Below are 20,674 nucleotides of genomic sequence, written 5' to 3' on the forward strand. Positions count from 1 at the left end.
CTAGGCTAAGGAGCCGGCCTTCCGATCAAAGCTTACGGGAAATTAAAAATGCACAAATAATTACCGCATTTGCGAAAATCCAGACGCCGGTCAGTGATGACTCGGCGAAAGCGCACTAATTGCGCTCCTGCCGACGCATCTGCAGCACAACTTCTGCAACTCTCCAAACATTGGCCGCAGGAAAGCCTGCCGAAGAGGCCAGTGGAGATGCAAAGACATGCAGTCAGCAACTTGGAATTGCCGAGTTTTTCTGTCGGTGGTTTGCATCACCATGTGTACGACATGCTTACGCGTGCACTCCGAAGGTGCCTCAGCTGAAGCAGCGTAAAACGGTAGGGAGAACCTGGAAACATAGGAAAAGAATCGAAACAGACGAAACGACGAATTGGGCGCAGTGCAGAGTAACTATTATTTTCCCGCGTAAATAACCAATCCTCCGGACTCATTACAGGCTTGCTGTAGTACAGATCAGGCGGTTCTAGTTTGACCAGTTGATCGTTTATTAAGCATAATTCTGGGATACTTCGATCATTAGGCCGTGATTATTTCCCTTAGATTCCTGCCGAGATACGAACGGGAGTGAGCGCGAATTTGTTTAACCGTGTTTCAACCAAGACGGAATTCAGTGCCGTAATTTTTGGTGTCGTTTTTTTACTTACAGGACCACCAAAATTTTTGACCTTGCCCCGCGAATTGACTTCCCGCGTATTCGCTCAATCAACCATGTCTGACGTTGACGAAGTAATCAACTGGGCTTCCTCTGCTTTGTTATAGCCATTTGATTCAATTTTATGCAGCGGTTTTATGATTTTTATGTCGTTGGGACATTTTCAGAGGTAAAAGAAGGCGATAATTGTTTATTTTATCGCAAGTAATTAAAGTAGACACAGCACCTTCTTCATCTGTGTTTGCTGCGTGCTACTTTCGCAGGGGACCCACGAAACCGAGTAATTATGTTTTCGTGGTATATCAAAGATGGCACCTATGTCGCCGGAGGTGCCAATAGCTTCCTCAGAAGCAATCATGGTGAAAGCTGACACTTGAGCTAAATACACTGGCAGCTTAGGAGTTTTCTCCTAATTATAAGGTCGTGTCTGCCCCTGGTACAAATCTACAGACAAGAAGCTAGAGCTCATGGTCATCAAGCTTGAGACTTACGCGTGGGAATAAAAGTAAAACAAGGCAGTTTTTATGACTTCGGAAGGACAAACCATTACGCGATTCTCTGACAAGTAAATGCAGGATCCTTCTGAGTCCACCGTTGCTACATTTGTCAGCTATGCTTAAATGACAGTGTTCTTTAGACGCTAATGTCCCCAGATCTCTTGATTATTTGAGCTAATTGTAATGGGACCGACAGGCGCAGCGCAGCGAAGAAGAAGACGAGTTCAAGCGGGACAACGAAGAAGCAGACGAAGTGCAGCTGGGTTTTTCGAACGACGCCTGTGAGTGTGCCCGTCGTGTCGCCGGACAACCAAGACCAACCGACCTGTGCTTCAAAGAAACGCCTTGACACTTGGTGGAGGTGCCTCGGTTCCCGTCCCGGTGCTCATCCTGGAACTTCGAAGTGGAACGCTCCTCGTTTCCGCCACCATGCCGGAAGGTCCGAGTGAACCATCGCAGCCCCTCCCTGCCACCGTACTCTGTCACGGGGTGCAGCGCCAGCGTGACCCTTCTCCTTTTAGTGGCACCGATGACCAAGACGTCGACGATTGGCTGGCCTCCTATGAGCGCATCAGCACTTACAATCGGTGGGACGATTCCGTGAAACTTAGCAACGTCCTATTCTATCTAACGGACGTTGCCAACCTATGGTTTCGCAACCATGAGGCCGACCTTCCCACCTGGTCGTCCTTTAAAACAAGCTTCGCCGACGTTTTCGGCCGCCCCGCCGTCCGGAAGCTTCGCGCCGAGCAACGTCTTCGTGCTCGATCTCAGCTCCCTTCCGAGACGTTCACAAGCTACATCGAGGACATCGTTGACCTGTGCAAGCGTGTCAACCCCTCCATGTCCGAAGGCGATAAAGTCAACCACATACTTAAAGGCATAGCCGATGACGCTTTCCAGATGCTGCTGGCGAAGAACCCCACCTCCGTCGCTACCGTCATCCAGCTGTGCCAAAGTTTCGACGAACTCCGCAAGCAACGCGCATCTACGCGGCAGTCCGGCGCGCCTGCGGGGGGTCTTGCTGGCTTGGCCCTTGGTGGCTCGTCTGCTTCTTCGTTGTCCCGCTTGAACTCGTCTTCTTCTTCGCTGCGCTGCGCCTGTCGGTCCCATTACAATTACGTTTCTGACTGAACACATCCTGCCAACAGAAACGACCGCCTCGTAATTTTTTGTGGAAGCATCATACCAAAACGAAATACTACGGATATTCCCGGCGATGTTCTTTTATAGGTGGCAAAGGCTATGCACTAGAAAAAAAAAACAGACACAGCTCCTATGTTTCACGAGCCTGGATAAAGTTATAACACGCGCGCACCTGTTTCCGGAATCGTCACTGAAACTGACTTTAAAAGAAATAAAAAGGAACTCCGCACTTTCATGTATCCCATTCTTTACAGCCTGATAGAAGCCAAAAGAAAGCAACACCCACACCTGCTTTTTTTCGGAGCTTTCCTTCAGGAGGGTTTCCTAGCTAAAATACCATTTGCTGTGAGCTCAAGCTAAGGCCGAAAAAAGTTACCAATAGACTTCGGCTGTGGGGCGGATTTTAAAATATAGTTCGTTACGGGACCTCAACCGCATCGAAATCGAGTAGCTTTTACGGTTGGCTGAGCCGGACAATTTTTCGTTTCCGTCAAGCGCAGCAAGGTCGAAAAACACCAAAGGAATGAAACTAAAAAGATGGTAGCTTAGGACAGGAGTCTGTTTTCAAGATCACATGAAGAACTGTAGTGTATGCAGCGACGTCGGAGAACTACGGAGCAATTTTCACGGCAAGGTATGCTCTTCTCTTAAGCATAAACAATGATGGTTCACCGAATTTTGCCCTTCTAATTTGCATAAGGAGGGAGACGATTTTTTCCGTGTTTGCCTCATTCCTTGTTGGAACTAGTGTTCGCAGAAGGAATAAGTACGTATTTGAACCGAAGAGGAAATACCATGCGAATGTTTCTGGGTATTTTCATTTTTTTTTCACTAAAACCGAGAGGTTCTGGGGAAAACCTATCTAAAGAATTGCTAACTGGCAGAAGGATACCAGGAAATATAAAATAAAGCACGTCAACTATCAACCAATGGGTTTTATTTCGGCAACAACGACTTTTAATCACTACAGGAATAGTCTGGAGCAAAGAGAAATAGGTGTGCGCTTTATACTCTAGCAAAAGAAGGAAAAGAGGCAGGAAGAAAAAGAAAAATAAACAGATGGAAACGCAGCCATCGGGTAGTGAAACGAGAAAACCTGCTATTTTTCAGGGATTTCGCATTTCTTATGCTATGTCTCATACCGACGAACTCCCAACTACTCTGCCAAATTTACCTTTTAGAAATGGGGGCATAACAGTACCACTCTCAAAGCATTACGCATATCTTAAGATATGCACAGGCCAGCGCACACACCAGAAAGAAGATTCCTAATCCCTCCATAGCATGTGGAGAGATGAGAGGCTGCTACTGTTTGTGGCCCTGCTTTTGAACCTGCTTGTTTTTGATCTGAACCTATTAGCTCTGAACCTGTTCCTCTCTCTGAACTGTACAGCAGCAAGATGGTGGCCCCCTCTGAGAGATTGGAGCATAGGTTTCATTCCGACGCACATGCAAAACAAACGGGAGAAGAAAAAACGAAATAAAGGAAGTGGAGAACCACAGAAATTGTTCTGATTATCCTTCCCTCACTACATTACTCGTCTAAGTTGAAAGAATAGAGCACGCAATCAGCCGTATAATAATGTGACCAGAAAAGTGATTTCAGCTTTATCTCTTCTTCATCACCTAACCACCTTCCCTGGTCCAAAATTTTGGAGCGGTCTCTGGGTGGTTCCGTTAGGTTTTGCGTTATTATTATTGCTGGCGACATCATCATTTCCACATTGTTGCAGATTAAGGTCCAGAACTGTAAGAGCCTGTGACTGCAATTATTCCCCGATACCTCGTCTGGGATTGGTCATGCAGTTAGGTTCCAGCAAACAGGGTCGAACACACGTTATGCACAATGAGCTGGTTTGTATCATTAATGCTAATGGCTTGACCACAATAAGATGGCCTTAATTGAACAGCATTTACTACATAACGAACACATATTTACCATGTGAAATACGCACCTGTTAAGTGTGAACGATTTGGCCCTAGAATATGGCACGTCTTCGTGCCGTCTGCTGATTTTTTGTTTCCATGCTGAAGACCAACGAATGACGCATTGCGGTGACAAGAGCAAGAACAATGAATCATTATTCGACCGCAAACGAGAAAGGTCCGTAGAAACAATCCAATTACAATGCATGGTAAGCTCTACTGAAGCAATGTGTACTATATTCAGAATCCAGTAGTGCGGAAAGTAAAATTCAGGTGTCGTTGATGCTGCTTAATATGCTTAGGCTTTTATTGTTGTTTATCAATCGTCACGAATGGAAGCGTTAAAGTTTCCCAACTCCTTTTCACAGACACTCCTTAATTTTTTGAATTCTTGTTGCCTTGAGAAGGACGATTGATTTCAGTGCTGCAAGATTCGCTGCTTCTCTGCCAGTGTGAACAAAATCGGGCCCCAGTCTGAGGCTCACAGAGGAAAGTTTTCAATTATGTGTTGGACAGTACTCCATGAATTACGAGCTGATACTGGTAGGTGCTGTCCAGAGACGATCTCAGTTAGCAACCCCTTTCGGCATTCTTTATTTTGTTTTCTTGGAAGAGGAATTTCAATTCGCTGATAACCTACTGCTCTCACTTGCTGCAGTATAACCGCAACTAAGTCCTAATCGGCCCACAGCGTAAAATAAAAAAAAACAGTATTCAGAAAGAAAGGTTCGCGTAAAAAAAATCTGCAATAACATTGATACTTTTCTTACGTGTAAGTTCATTTGTTTTTCAACATTCCCTTTTATATTATTGCATCGCTAACTTGCGAAAAGGCTGTATTGGGCAGTGTTGCTCAGGTTAAGTGAATAAGCCAACGCCTCGGCCCAATTGAAAGCTGAGTATTCGGACCACGTTCCTGAGGTCTGCTCCGTCTGACTTCTGATTTCTTCGCCGCAGCGGCGAGTTCAATTATCAGTCGAGCGAATCTTGCAATACCTAATACCATAGGGCCTCCGCAGGGTACTTCGCAATTCTCTTGAAGAGTCGCTCGCTGGCTGCACTCCGAAAAGGCAAGCTTTGCTATTACCACTTAAGAAAGTGAAAAGGTGGCTTCGTAAATGTATTAAGCATCGATGACGTATGTACGGGCTACTTACAAGACCAGCGTGCGGGGGCAGAGAGGAAGGTGCCTTTTTACTGATGTAAATAAAAGTTGTTTCAATCAATCCAGTGGAGCTGAATTCAAGCTCATTTGGTTATACATTAATACTGCAGCTGTTGTGAGGACATTGATAAATGGTACGGCTGTGGTGCGCACTGAAGAAATGCATACCTGTAGGGCAGAAATAAACTTCAGGAATGAAAGAGCGAAGAAAATAGCGGTTAAACTTCTGCAACCTCAACAGCCAAAAGATAATTTATAAACAAGAATGCAACAGGAAGAGAGGAACGATAAACAAACGGAGTTTTGCTGAGGCATTTTGTCTGTAGTCCTGCCCGGCTCTCATTTATTTTTCGACGATGACAATAATTCACCATACTACCCGAGCGCAAAAAAAAAATCAGTATATGAGGGAATTCCAGAAAGGCATGCTGAACATTTTTGTTGAGGCAGTATAAAAGAGTGCGTGACATCAGCTCCATGAGATCTGAAAAGGCCTTTTAAACGGTATTGTATTACTTGTGGTATGAATGAGAAAAGTGACCAGCAATCGCATGCTCGTATCTGTTGAGTGGTATTTAAAATCTAGGAATGATTTAAAGTCAATCACTGAGCTTCAAAAAACAAAAGTTAAGGTATTTACCAAAGTAAAATAAGTCATTATGTTACCCTTTATTTTTTTCATTATTGGTTAATCTTGGATAGGGTACACGCCATATGAGCAGCGAGAGCCGCGCGGCCTGCGGTAGCTACTACGCAACATCATGGCTGGGCTTCTACCCTGCTGAAAAATTGGTTGTTGGGGAAAGAAAATAGCTCAGTATCTGTCTCGCATCTCGGCGGACACCTGAACTGCGCCTTAAGGGAAGGAATTAAAGAGAGACTTACAGAAGAAAGGAAGAAAGAGGTGCCGTAGAGACGGCTCAAGAATAAATTCGACCACCTGGGGATCTTAAATATCACTGCTTCGCCTTGAGAATAGACGCGATAGCGCCCTCTCCGTAATCCAGCCTCGGTGGCTCAGTTGTTAGGGCGCTCGGCCACTGATCCAGAGTACCTGGGTTCGAACCCGACCGCGGCGGCTGCGTTGCGATGGAGGCGAAACGCAGAGGCGCCGGTGTGCAGTGCGATGTCAGTAGTGGTGGTGGTGGTGATTTTATTAAAAATAATAGTAAAAAGGAAGGAAAATATTTTTGCTAGCCCCGGTATCTGCCATCGATACTGAAGCACCTGAGCTGGGGCAGCGGAAATAAAGGATAGCAGGCAGAATGGAGAAATTTAATGAAAGAGGTGAGGGGACAGGAAGAGAGGATAGGGGGAGAAGTAATATGTACAAACTATTTACAAAATAATAAATGTGTCCAGGTTGTGCGCTTGATTAGTTCATTTTAGAGGAATTAAATCACACAAGCGCACAGCACTGTGTTGGCTACAACTGGAGTGGGGCGTCCAGTTATTAATCGTTCAAGGTAGAACTCGTGGAGCGTTCGGTCACTGCGTGTAACTACCTGACGGAGAACAGACGGGACATCAAGCCCGTGTGTTCGAGGAATGCACAAAGGCTCACCAAAGTTGCTCACGAGTGCGCGCACTGCCCTGCGGCCACCGCGTTAAAAATCTCCTGGTGGTCTAAATTATTCCGGAGCCTTCCTCTACGGCACCTCTTTCTTTCTTGCTTCCTTTCTTTTTTCTTCTGTGACTTCCTCCTTTATCCCTCCCCTCACGGCGCGGTTCAGGTGTCTGCCGAGATGAAAGACTGAAACTTTGTCAATTCCTTTCCCCAAAGTCCAATTTTTATTTTGAAAACATTTAACTGGGCGCACTGTTTTTTATGGAGGCTAAACGCTAAGGCGCTCGTGTGATGTGCGATGTCAGTGCACGTTAAAGTTCCCCAGGTGGTCGAATTTATTCCACAGCCCCGCACTACGACACCTCTCTTCCTTTATTCTTTCACTTCCTGCTTTATCCCTTCCCTTTCGGCGCGGTTGAGGTGTCCGTCGATATGTGAGACAGATACTGTGCCATTTCCTGCCCCCCCCCCCCCACCCCGCCACAAAAACAATTTTCATTTGACGTCGTGGAGGCGATGCACAAAAGTGCCATATGATGTGCGATATAATTGCACTTTAAGATCTCCGGGAGGCAGGGTGGCTTCCTGGCTCTACGGGGCTGCGACCTAGGAGCTCTCAAAAATGTGGTGAGCGCTCCTTGTCACCGGGTGTATCTGTTGTTAAACCGTCGTCGTCGTTTTTACTAAATACGTACGCCTTTATTAGCCTCAGCAAGTTCCTCTCTTTCAAACCCGTGACTTTAAGCACGACCTTTACTTACGCGACGTCCTACTTGGATATAAAAGCGTGGAGAGAGAAAGAAAATAGATGCACTCTTTCGGAAATGTGTTAAAAATACACTAGGGCTACCCATGGGTACCTCGACGGAGAGACTGCTTGGGTTAGGGGTACATAACACGTGGATAGAACTAGGGGTAGCGGTGCGCGCCTCTCAAATTGAGAGACTCGGCACTACAGAAACAGGCAGGGTAATCCTAGCGACAGTTGGAATAAATCTCGAAAGAGGTATTAAAATGAAAGTGGAAATCGACAGGGAACGGAGGAATGCCTTGGTAGTCTCCCACTTTCCGAACAATATGCACCCGGAGTTCGACGTAGAACGCAGGGCCAAGAGAGCCGAGGCTCTAGAGCTGAGGTTCTGCAATATGGAGAAAGCGTATGTAGCGTATGTTGATGCCGCGGCGGCTGCGTTTTTATGGAGGAAAGACGCTAAGGCGCCCGTGTGCTGTGCGATGTCAGTGCACGTTAAAGATCCCCAGGTGGTCGAAATTATTCCGGAGCCCTCCACTACGGCACCTCTTTCTTCCTTTCTTCTTTCACTCACTCCCTTATCCCTTCCCTTACGGCGCGGTTTAGGTGTCCAACGATATATGAGACAGATACTGCGCCATTTCCTTCCCCAAAAACCAATTATTATTATTATTATTATTATTATTATTATTATTATTATTATTATTATTATTATTATTATTATTATTATTATTTGTATTATTATTATTATTATTATTATTATGTTGATGCGGCGTGTGGCTAAACGGGAGCGGCAGTGGCTTCTGTCGTCAACGGCCAAGGGGCTCCAGTCTGCGCGGCAGCCATCCGGAGGCGCAACATAGAGACTGTGCAGGAAGTTGCTATACAGCGCTCGCCTGCGTAGGAAGAAAAGCAATATTCGTAGTAAGCGACAGTAAAGATGCCCTTTAAAATTTTGGAAGAGGAAGGATCTCACCAGAAGCGGCCAAGATACTTAGCCAACAACCGCTGGATAGTAAAATTCATTTAATTTGGACACTCGCAAACGCCGCCGTCCCCGCTAACGAGGCGGCCCACGAGCTTGCCCGAGTTCTCCATCTCCGGATAGCCGTAGAGCCCCCCGAACACTGGTGGAAAGAGGAGCGCCTGCAAAATTACGGGAAAATTGTTAACTGTTACAAAATGGGACGTGGGCTGGTACCCCACCAGACCCAAAATTAAACAATGGAGAAGCTGTCACGCGGAGGCGGCTACAAACCAACACATTTATGAACCCGGTATGGGCTTACCACGTGTACCCAGAGCTCAGGTCGCATGATCGATGCACGTGGTAAAAAACAGCACAGCGACGACGGACACGTACGAAGAAAGAAGATAGACAAGCGCTGTTCTTTATCCGATACCAGTAACCGTAAATTCCTTATGAGAGATAGTTCAGCAGAGGAGCGAAACCGAACCCCTTCACGGACCCTCCAACTGCCCCCTTCAAAGCCTCAACACATTTCACCACGCCCCTCACTTGTTTCTGCTTCTACGCTTGGCGAGAAACACTCCTTCCGGCCAAGGCACAGCACCTACGGTTACTGGTATCGGATAAAGAAAAAAAATCAGCGCTTATCCGTCTTCTTCTTCGTACGTGTCTGTCGTTGCGGCGTTGTTTTTTACCACGTCCATGATGCATCAACTCGCTCAGTTGTCGGTTCTTCTGATGATCGATGCACACAATGTGGGGTGAGAGGCACCCTCGACCACATAATATGAGAGTGCCCAGATTTTCCAGGGGTGGGCAAAAATATTGACAGTAGAGAAACCTGGGAGACCCTGCTAAGAAGCCCAGGCCCTGACTACCGGCGAAACACCATCCATATGGCGGAAGAGGCCGCTACCAGTCAAGGACTGCCAGCCAGCCTCTAACCGCGGACGCGCAACTCCCCATCTCCCAGGCCTGCGTGCCAGGGGCGGGAATAATAATAATAATTGGTTTTTAGGGAAAGGGAATGGCGCAGTATCTGTCTCATATATCGTTGGACACCTGAACCGCGCCATAAGAGAAGGGATAAAGGAAGGAGTGAAAGAAGAAAGGGAGAGGTGCCGTAGTGGAGGGCTCCGGAATAATTTCGACCACCTGGGGATCTTTAACGTGCACTGACATCGCACAGCACACGGCCGCCTTACCGTTTTTCCTCCATAAAAATAATAATAATTGGTTTTTTTGGGGAAAGGAAATGGCGCAGTATCTGTCTCATATATCGTTGGACACCTGAACCGCGCCGTAAGGGAAGGAATAAAGGAGGGACTGAAAGAAGAATGGAATAGGTGCCGTAGTGGAGGGCTCCGGAATAATTTCGACCACCTGGGGATCTTTAACGTGCACTGACATCGCAAAGCACACGGACGCCTTAGCGTTTTTCCTCCATAAAAACGCAGCCGCCGCGGTCGGGTTCGAACCCGGGAACTCCGGATCAGTAGTCGAGCGCCCTAACCACAGAGCCACCGCGGCGGGGCCTCCATAAAAACGCAGCCGCCGCGGTCGGGTTCGAACCCGGGTGATAATAATAATAATAATTGGTTTTTTTGGGGAAAGGAAATGACGCAGTATCTGTCTCATATATCTTTGGACACCTGAACCGCGCCGTAATGGAAGGGATAAAGGAGGGAGTGAAAGAAGAAAGGAATAGGTGCCGTAGTGGAGGGCTCCGGAATAATTTCGACCACCTGGAGATCTTTAACGTGCACTGACATCGCACAGCACACGGGCGCCTTAAACCCGGGTGGGAAGAAACGTCTTTTATGGGGGAAATTAAAGCTGTTCAATCAAAGTCGTCGTTTCAGATGACGCGGTTGTGACGCGCGTATTGTGTTTCACTCTTTCTTCCTACATCTCTTAACTCTCCTACTGTTCTCACATGACAGCAATTGTGGCTCAGACTGAACCAGTGGGCAGCCCCCCTCCCCCCCGCCGTGCACTTTCATTTTTCATTCTTCCTTCAGTGGCAACAACACAACTACAGGTGGCCGAAATTAATTTGGAGTGGTCCTCTGTAGATTCCTCCCCCCCCCCCCCGACTTTGTTATCACTTCCACTCTCCTCCCTTCACTCTCGGCATGGTTGCTGTGTGCATCGAGAAGTGATAGTTGTTTCGTTTTTGATTTCCTAAAAAACAATTTTCATTTCCATATTCTCTTATGGACTTGTCATCGCCATGCACAAGGCGCTTGGGTTCTAGGTGCAAGTTAACCTGGAGTCCGATGGCAGAGTTTCAATGCTGGTGCTGCAGGTTGAGTTTCGACGAACGCGAAATGTCAAAGAGTTTTGTGTCTGTTCGTGCCAGCCGTCCGAAGACCCCCATTTCGGCACCTTTAGGTCCCTTCCTTGTTTCACCTAGAAACGTATCCATTGTCTATACTTTCTACCCGCCTCGGTGGCTCAGTGGTTAGTGCGCTCGGCTACTGATCCGGAGTACCCGGGGTTGAACCCAACCGCTGCGGCTGCGTTTTTATGGAGCAAAATGCTAAGGCACCCGTGTGCTGTGCGATGTCAGTGCACGTTAATGATAACCAGGTGGTAGAAATTATTCCGGAGCCCTCCACTACGGCACCTCTTTCTTCCTTTCTTCTTTAACCCTACTTTACCCCTTCTCTTACGCATGGCCCAGGTGTCCACCAATATATGAGACAGATACTGCGCCATTTCCTTTCACCAAAAACCAATTATTATTAGGATGCTATAATTATAATTTTTTGCAGAAATGAAATGGCCACTATCTGTCTCATATATCGTTGGACACCTGAACCGCGCCGTAAGGGAAGAGATAAAGGAGGGAGTGAAAGAAGAAAGGAAGAGAGAGGTGCAGTAGTGGAGGGCTCCGGAATAATTTCGTCCACCTGGGAATCTAACGGCACTGACATCGCATAGCACACGGGCGCCTTAGGGTTTTTCCTGCATAAAAACGCAGCCACCGCGGTCGGGTTCGAACCCGGGAACTCCGGGGATCAGTAGCAGAGCGACTACTGATCCGAAGCCACTGCGGCGGATTTCACTCCATCCTTCGTTCTTTTCCGTTCGGCATGGTTGAGGTGTCTGCTGAGCCATTAGAGACTTACAGTGCTTCTTTTCTTAAAACCAAGAATTGTGAGTCTTCCAGTATTGTGCAAAAAAAGGAGTCGAAAGATGTATACAATTAGTCGCAGCTCATGAAGTGCACCTAAAGGTGCATAAGCGTGACTTTGTTCAGACAGACATTTACTCGTTTCAACACAGAAGCCGCGCTTCGAGCTGGTATAGCATCGTGCGCTGTCCGTTTGTACGTCAAGGCTGAAGGTGTATGGCTCGTTGGCTCCATGCGCAGTCCTCGCGAAGTGAACATGATCGCCGCCTGTATGGCGCAAAAAGAGGTGTGTGAACTCAACTAAGGCAAGATAGGCGAATCATTTTTCATGCGGAAGCATTATATAGCTCAGTTGTGCTTGCAATGAAGATGTCACTCCAGATGAATGTGGAAATGCTTAAGAATAATCAGTAATAAACTAATGTTATATGCGGTGATTAAAAATATTATCACACCATCAATTATTAAATGCAATCATAAAATTAAGAAAAAATGCTGATGGTCTAGAAGTGTTAGGCTAGGATATAGTAGGGAACGCGCCGGAGACTTCTGCATCCGAAGAGTGCATGCACTAGATTCGTCTTTATTCATGGTTACATCTTTTGCCGTCGTGGTGGTGTGGTAGCGTCTCCGCCTCAAACGCCAAAGGCCCTGGTCCGATTCTGAGCCTCGGCACATTTTTCAAGCGCAAGCATTACTGGCCGCGAACTTGCGATTTCGCCGTGGCAGCACTCCGAGGAGGCACATGATGTCACAACGCGCGCCTCGCCACGGATGTTTATCTCTCTCGCTCCCTGGTCACTACTGCGAATTCGCCAATAGTAGCACCGAGCCACATGTGTCCCGCCGCTGCGCAACGCCGCGCCTTTCCTCAAAATCCAAGTTTAAATTTTCAGTTTTCTCTTTCTCCGTTCCCTCCCTCCTTTATCCCTTCCTTTATGGCGCGGTTCGGGTTTCCACCGCGATATGTGAGACGGTTACTGTGCCATTTCCTTTCCTCAAAAGCAAAACAAAACAAGTGAGTCGACGGCGCTCATAGAGTTCATTGGCGTGGACAATGCAAAGGCCGTTCATTTTACCGAAAGGAAGGCGCACAACGGGATCTGTGGGTCAGTGAGGATCTTAATCTCGCTTTCATGTACGTGGCGTTGGTGTCCAACTGCAAATGCCTGCTTTGCGTTCCGCACACTGGATAGGCAGTGCGCCCTCCTTGCCACCCTGGGAGGTGGCATGCAGTTAATGATTGATCGCGAGAGATTGATCACCAAATGAACGCTGCGGCCTAGCTGTTGGCGCAGTGCCGCATGTCAGCCCCAACGCTGTCAGCTCTAATGCATTCAGGCCACCTCTCTCTCTCTCCCCACAGCTACATGTATCAAAGCACGAATGAGGCGTCCGCATATTCATAGAGCCAGTTATGCGCCCTTCCTTTCCTCACAGCCATCGCGTCTAGAACATTGTCAACGCCAACACAAATGAACACAGTGAACGCTGACATCTTTCGCTTTGTTTATCCTGGATTAGCTGAGCTAATCCACATTTTTTTTTTATTCAGTGAGTGTGCGGGTGGTTTCAGTGGCTCCCATAGATGCCGTCACCGAACACCTTGGTTAGTGGTTAAGCGCAGGCTCTGTTAAGGCGCGTTTATACCCCGGCGTAACGTGCGCACGCGCTCTGCACGGCGACGTCACGCCGGCCAAAGCGAGACCCTCTATACTCCGACTGCGCTTGACCGTCGACGCGTTCGGCGGCTTCGGCGCACTCTGACCGCACTGGTGGAGACTTGAAGCATGTCTATTTCGCGCCGAATGCGCCAGCCGCCCGCCCGGACAGATCGGTTCGGCTCCGCGGGGCGGCGCGCGTTGTGAGGCGATGTGCCTCCTCGGAGCACCGCCACGGCAAAATCGCAAATTCGCGGCTAGTCAAGATTTCGCTTTACAAATGTGCTAGTCAGTAAAGTTGCAAATAAGTGGTGGCTCAGTGATTAGGGCGCTCGGCTACTGCTCTGGAGTTCCCGGGTTCGAACCCGACCGCGGCGGCCGCGTTTCGATGAAAGCGAAGCGCGAAGGCGCCCGTGTACTGTGCGACGTCATTGCACGTTAAAGATCCCCAGGTGGTCGAAATTATTCCGGAGCCCTCCACTACGGCACCTCTTTCTTCCTTTCGTCTTTCACTCCCTCCTTCTAATTTTCCCTTACTGCGGGGTGCCCCGCCGCGGTGGCTCAGTGGTTAGGGCGCTCGACTACTGATCCGGAGTTCCCGGGTTCGAACCCGACCGCGGCGGCTGCGTTTTTATGGCGGAAAAACGCTAAGGCGCCCGTGTGCTGTGCGATGTCAGTGCACGTTAAAGATCCCCAGGTGGTCGAAATTATTCCGGAGACCTCCACTACGGTACCTATTCTTCCTTTCTTCTTTCACTCCCTCCGTTATCCCTTCCCTTACGGTGCGGTTCAGGTGTCCAACGATATACGAGACAGATACTGCGCCATTTCCTTTCCCCAAAAAACCAATTATTATTACTGTGGGGTTCAGGAGTCCGCAGATATTTGAGACAGATACTGCGCCATTTAATTTCCACAAAAACCAATTTTCAATTTTCAACAAAACAAAAAGCGATGAACACTAATTAGCGTGACTGATTAAGTGAACTAATCAGTGGGTCACGTTAAAAGATCGCTTTCCTAAAATGTGTCACGTGTCAAGCTGATGAAAAAGAAAAGCCACATGACAAGATGACTTGCAAAAAATTAGTTACCTGTCTAGGTAATTACGTCACAGCGCAGTCACGTGACGACGGGAAATTTACAGTGATTACATCACTCCAAATTCACGTTACAGAAATTTATAGAGTGATGACGTAACACCTCAGCTGAGTCGTAATCGCTGCCACGAGGAGACATGAGAGAGGAAGACTGACGGAAAAAGACGCGCGGCAAACAAAAGCGCGTGCGCTGAAGCGACCACGCTGGTTACGGCAGTTACGGCTTCCATCATAAGCTTGAGTCGCTTTGGGACATTAAATCCCCATAGACAATACAGCTATATAAAGTGTTCGCATTAAAAATATTGAGAGACGCTTAAGCTTCGCCTTTAAGAGTGGAACACGACAGCGTGTTGCAGCGCTGCCACGCAAAGCCATCGCCCGTTCGGCTCGACGCCTTGCCCGTTGAAGGAATCGCGGTCAACTTAATAATAATAATAATTGAATTTTGGTGGGGAAAGGAAATGGCGCAGTGTCTGTCTCATATATCGTTGGACACCTGAACCGCGCCGTAAGGGAAGGAATAAAGGAGGGAGTGAAAGAAGAGAGGAACAAATAGGTCCGTAGTGGAGGGCTCCGGAATAATTTCGACCACCTGGGGATCTTTAACGTGCACTGACATCGCACAGCACACGGGCGCCTTAGCGTTTTTCTCCATAAAAACGCAGCCGCCGCGGTCGGGTTCGAACCCGGGAACTCCGGATCAGTAGTCGAGCGCCCTAACCACTGAGCCACCGCGGCGGGGCGCTGGTTACGGCTCTACTCAAACAAATGCAAAAATTGTGATGCGAAAGCCGATCTAAATCATATGATCTGGAACTGCCCGCAGTCCCTACCCGCGAGTCACTTCATTACCGACTCTGCTCATTGGGAGGCTCTATTGCTCAGCCCCGACCCGGGGATACAGATCAAAGCCCCTCCAGCTGCTGAAGACGCCGCCGCTGGAGGGCTCCGGAATAATTTCGACCACCTGGGGATCTTTAACGTGCACTGACATCGCACAGCACACTGGCGCCTTAGCGTTTTGCCTTCATAAAAACGCTAGCCGCCGCGGTCGGGTGTCGAACCCGGGAACTGCGGATCATTAGCCTAGCGCCCTAACCACTGAGGCACCGCGGCGGGTTGCAACACAAAACCATAGAAGCAATTAATGACAGTCAAATAGACCTCTGTGGCTGGCAGTGTAATAACAACTAGAAGAATGAAAAGGATTGATATCACTGCCTGAGACAAAAAATTAAGCATGCAGTAGCAATTCCGAAAGTAAATGTATACGTGAAGTGTTCGTTCAGAAGGTGCAAAACCAGCCATAGAACTGACCCATTGCGGTGAAAGGTAGTTTCTCACGGTCAATTTAATTTCGAGGTGGTGGCCACAGCGACGTTTAGATGAAGGCAGGTTGAGCCTTCTCAGTAGTAGTATTGCACATGCTCCACCTCTACACAATATTCTTTATGATGCGGTGGCTGGTAGTCTTTATATGTCCATGAGACACAGTGACTTGTTTGGCTCTACATTAGTTGCGTGGCTTGAAACCTGTTTAATTTTTTTCCCTCTATCCGTAAACTAAGCGAGTGTCGAAAAAAACTGTGAATGAATAAAAATATTATCCTTCAGCACTGAATTCGTCCTGCAGCAGTTCAAGCAGTGCATAACAAAATCTCATTGAATTTGGGATTAATTCAGTGCTAAATGAGAAAATTTAATTTTCACTGCTGTTGGCAGTACAGCATTGATGGCGAAGGTTGCATGAAGAAAATCAAAAATTGTGTAGTTAAAGGCGTGCGCTGTCGAATAATCGGCTTGTGGGTATCTCAGCATGTTTATGTCGAGAATGAAGTTTTAAATAGGAAGATACTAATACGGGCGACAGCCAAGATCCCTGCCGACATCGCACTATAATGCCCAAACGAAAACGTTCGTGGCCCCTGCATGTTCCCCTCGAGGAACGCAAGCTCCTTTGATAGAGCCTAAATGCACAACGCATGAACAACTCGCCATCTCGAACACCAAAGTTCTCTGGAGATTTAAAATGCAACGTACATGCAACGTACATGCAACGTACATGCAACGTACATGCAACGTACTACACTTACCATACAGCATCTCAGGTTGTAAATCACTATATCAGTTGCCCACTAGTCAGGCGTAGTAAATTAGCACGGTCTCGGTTTGTTTCACAAATTCTTTCATAATTTCTTAAAAACTAATCAAATCATCCCGCGTGCACATCGCATTTCCCGCTATAACCATCCGAACGCTGTATGTGCCCAACGTGCCCATACCGCAACATACCAGCAATAATTTTTCCTGAAGACTCCCGTGATTGGAATGCCTTGCCGACCGAACTGGCTGCCATCATCAACCATCGACTTTTCAAGTCCGCTGCCGAAGAAGCGCTCTCATCATTGTAAACCACTGTTCATCTTTTGAAAATGATGTGTAATATATTTTTTTTGCCGTTTTCCTCCCACCCCCTCATGTAATATTCCGCAAGAGATCTTGAGGAATAATAAGTAAATAAATATGTAAATAAAGAAAAATAAATAAATAAATTACAAGTCTCTTGCTTCTTTTTTGTAGCAATGAATTGTTGCTGGTTTCCTGTGTCATCACCCCAAATTCAGTATATATATATATATATTATATATATATAATATATATATATATATATATATATATATATATATATATATATATATATATATATATATATATATATATATATAGTCTTAGTATTATGAAAAAATACACGAAATCATACCATTATTAAAGCTCATGATGTCGCTTGATCATTATGGTGATGATTATAGATTTTTATAGGCGCAAGGACACCTACGGCCAAAGAGCGCCATGACACAAGGTATTTTCCATTTCTCAAGATGGGGTCAAAGACCCATTTCCCAAGCATTTCACCCTAAAGAAGTCGAGTACCAGACCAGTGCAAAAATTGTACCCATTGTATCAACGGTGGGTACCCGGCGGCACTGGGGATGGAACCCCGCACCTCCCGCATGCGAGGCGGATGCTCAGCCACTAGGCCACCGCTGCGTTTATGACATCGCTTGAGATTTACAGGCCGTTTTATTTTGTTATTAAAGCGATAGATGCGCACCGGAGGTTGTGTGTGGTACATGACGTAAATGTTTCCTCTGTAGCAGTTAGCACTTCTTAGGTACGTAACGCTGTAACAGCAGGTCCAATAAAATAGCATGGTCAGTGCCCAGAAGGTGACCATGCAACTCTTAAGGCACACTGTTAGAGCAACGGCAACTATGACGCTTTTTGAGCATGAAAAAACACCGCAAACTTCCACCCTTGCAGAAACCCGTCGCTTTGCAGATACGGTGTAAGGAGCCAGGCGTCCACAAAGCAAGATGTGCGGAGCTTCAGGCTGTCTCCTAGGGAGTGTGTACAACACACATTCACCGTGGTTATCACTTAGCTGAATTCTTTAAATGGCAGAGTGGCCAGACTTAGTTCGAACGCTTAGCAAACAAGGATTGTTGGAAGACAGCGTCTTTCATTCAATGCTCAGTAAGGCGAACCGCCTTAACTACCCTACGGTAATAGGCTCTTCCACTCCCGGCTTAACGCAAGCGCCACTGCGCTATATCAAGGCTAAGGAGCCGGCCTTCCGATCAAAGCTTATCGGGAAATTAAAAATGCACAAATAATTACCGCATTTACGAAAATCCAGACGCCGGTCAGTGATGACTCGGCGAAGCGCACTAATTGCGCTCCTGCCGACGCATCTGCAGCACAACTTCTGCAACTCTCCAAACATTGGCCGCAGGAAAGCCTGCCGAAGAGGCCAGTGGAGATGCAAAGACATGCAGTCAGCACTTGGAATTGCCGAGTTTTTCTGTAAGTGGTTTGCGTCACCATGTGTACGACATGCTACGCGTGCACTCCGAAGGTGCCTCAGCTGAGGCAGCGTAAAACGGTAGGGAGAACCTAGAAAGAGGGAAACAGAATCGAAGAGATGAAAGGACGAATTAGGATGCAGCGTAACTATTATTTTCTCGCGTAAAAAAACAATCTGATGGATTCATTATGGGCTTGCTGTAGTGAAATAGGGCGGTTCTGGTTTGACCATTTGATCTTTCACTAAGTATAATTCTGGGATGCTTCAATTGTTAGGCCGTGATTATTGCCTATTGATTCCTGCCGAGATGCGAACGCCAGTGAGTGCGAATTTGTTAATTCGTATTTCAGTCAAGACACGATTCAGTGACGTCATTTTGGTGTCGTTTTCATACTTACAGGACCACCAATATTTTTGACCTTGCCCCGCGAATTGACTTCCCGTGTATTCGCTCATCAGCTCTTTGTGACGCTGACGAAGTAATCCACCTGAGCTTCCTCTGCTTTGTGAGAGCCCTTTTTGTCATTTTTATGCAGCGGCTTATTAATTTTTGTCGTTGGGACATTTACAGAGGTGAAAGAAGGCGATGATTGTCTATTTTATGGCAAGTAATGAAAGGAGAGACAGCGCCTTCTTCACCTGCGTTTGCTGCGTGCTACTTTCGCAGGGGACCCGCGAAAACCGAGTAATTATGTTTTCGTGGTATATCAAAGACGGCACCTATGACGCCAGAGGTGCCAATAGCTTAATCAGAGGCAATGATGGTGAAAACTGACAACTGAGCTAAAGACACTGGCAGGTTAGGAGTTTATTCCTTATTACAGTGTCGTGTCTGCGCCTGGTATAAATCCAGAGCCAGGAAGACTTGTTGGCGCTCATGGTAATCTCGCTTGAGACTTACGCATTGCATGAAAGTGAAACAAGGCAGTTTTTATTACTTTGGAAGGACATACCATTACGCGATTCTCTTCTTACAAGGAAATGTAGGTGAGTTTTGAATCCACGATTGCTAAATTTCTCAGCTACGCTTAAATGAAGGTGTTCTTAAGACGCTAATGTCCCCAGATCTCTTGATTATTCGAGCTAATATACATTCTGACAGAACACATCCTGCCAATAGAAACGATCGCCTCGCAATTTATAGTGGAAGCACCCATACCAAAACGAAATACTATGCGGATATTGCCGGCGATGTTCTTGTACAGGTGGTAAAAGCTATGAACTAGAAAAAAAAACACACCCCTAATATGTTTCATGCGCCTGGGTAAAGTTATAACAGGCGCACACCTTTTATGTTCCCGAATTATCCCTAGGACTGACTATAAATGAAAAAAAAGCAACTCCTCACTTTCATGTATCCTATTCTTTACAACCGAACAGAAGCCAAAGAAAAGGAACACCGACATCCTCTTATTTTTCGCAGCTTTCCTTCAGGACGGTTTTCTAGCTAAAATACAATTTCCTGTAAGCTCAAGCTAAGGCTGACAAAGTTACAAATAGACCTCGGCCGTGGGGGCGGATCTTAAAATATAGTCCGTTACGGGACCTCAACCGCATTGAAGTCGAGTAGTTTTTACGGTTGGCTGAGCCGGACAATTTTTCGTTTCCCTCAGCGCAGCAAGGTCGAAAAAACACCGAAGGAATGAGAATAAAAAGATGATAGCTTGCGACAGGAGTCAGTTTTCAAGATCACATGAAGAAACGTAGTGTATGCAGCGACGTCGGAGAACTACAGAGCAATTTTTAACGGCAAGGTATACTCTTCGCTAAGCATAAAAAAATGATGGTGACACCGAATTTCGTCCTTTTAATTTGCATAAGGAGGGAGACGATATTTTGCGTGTTTGCATCAATGCTTGTTGGAACTAGGGTTCGCAGAAAGAATAAGTACGTATCCGAACCGAAGAGGAAATACCATGCGAATGTTTCTGGGTATTTAATTTTTTTTTCAATAAAACTCTGAGAGGTGCTGGGGAAAACCTATCTAAAGAATTGCTAACTAGCAGAAAGACACCAGGAAATATAAAATACAGGACATCAACTATCAACCAATTGTTCTTTTTTTTTCGGCAACAACTACTTTTAGTCACTACAGGAATAGTCTGGAACAAAGATAAAGAGGTTTGGGTACACTCGCAAAGGAAAGGAAAGTGGCAGGAAGAAAAAGAAAAAGAAACAGATTGAAACGCAGCCATCAGGCAGTGAGACAAAAAGACC

Source organism: Amblyomma americanum, chromosome 9 (assembly GCF_052857255.1).
Source record: "Amblyomma americanum isolate KBUSLIRL-KWMA chromosome 9, ASM5285725v1, whole genome shotgun sequence".
Taxonomy (NCBI): Eukaryota; Metazoa; Arthropoda; class Arachnida; order Ixodida; family Ixodidae; genus Amblyomma; species Amblyomma americanum.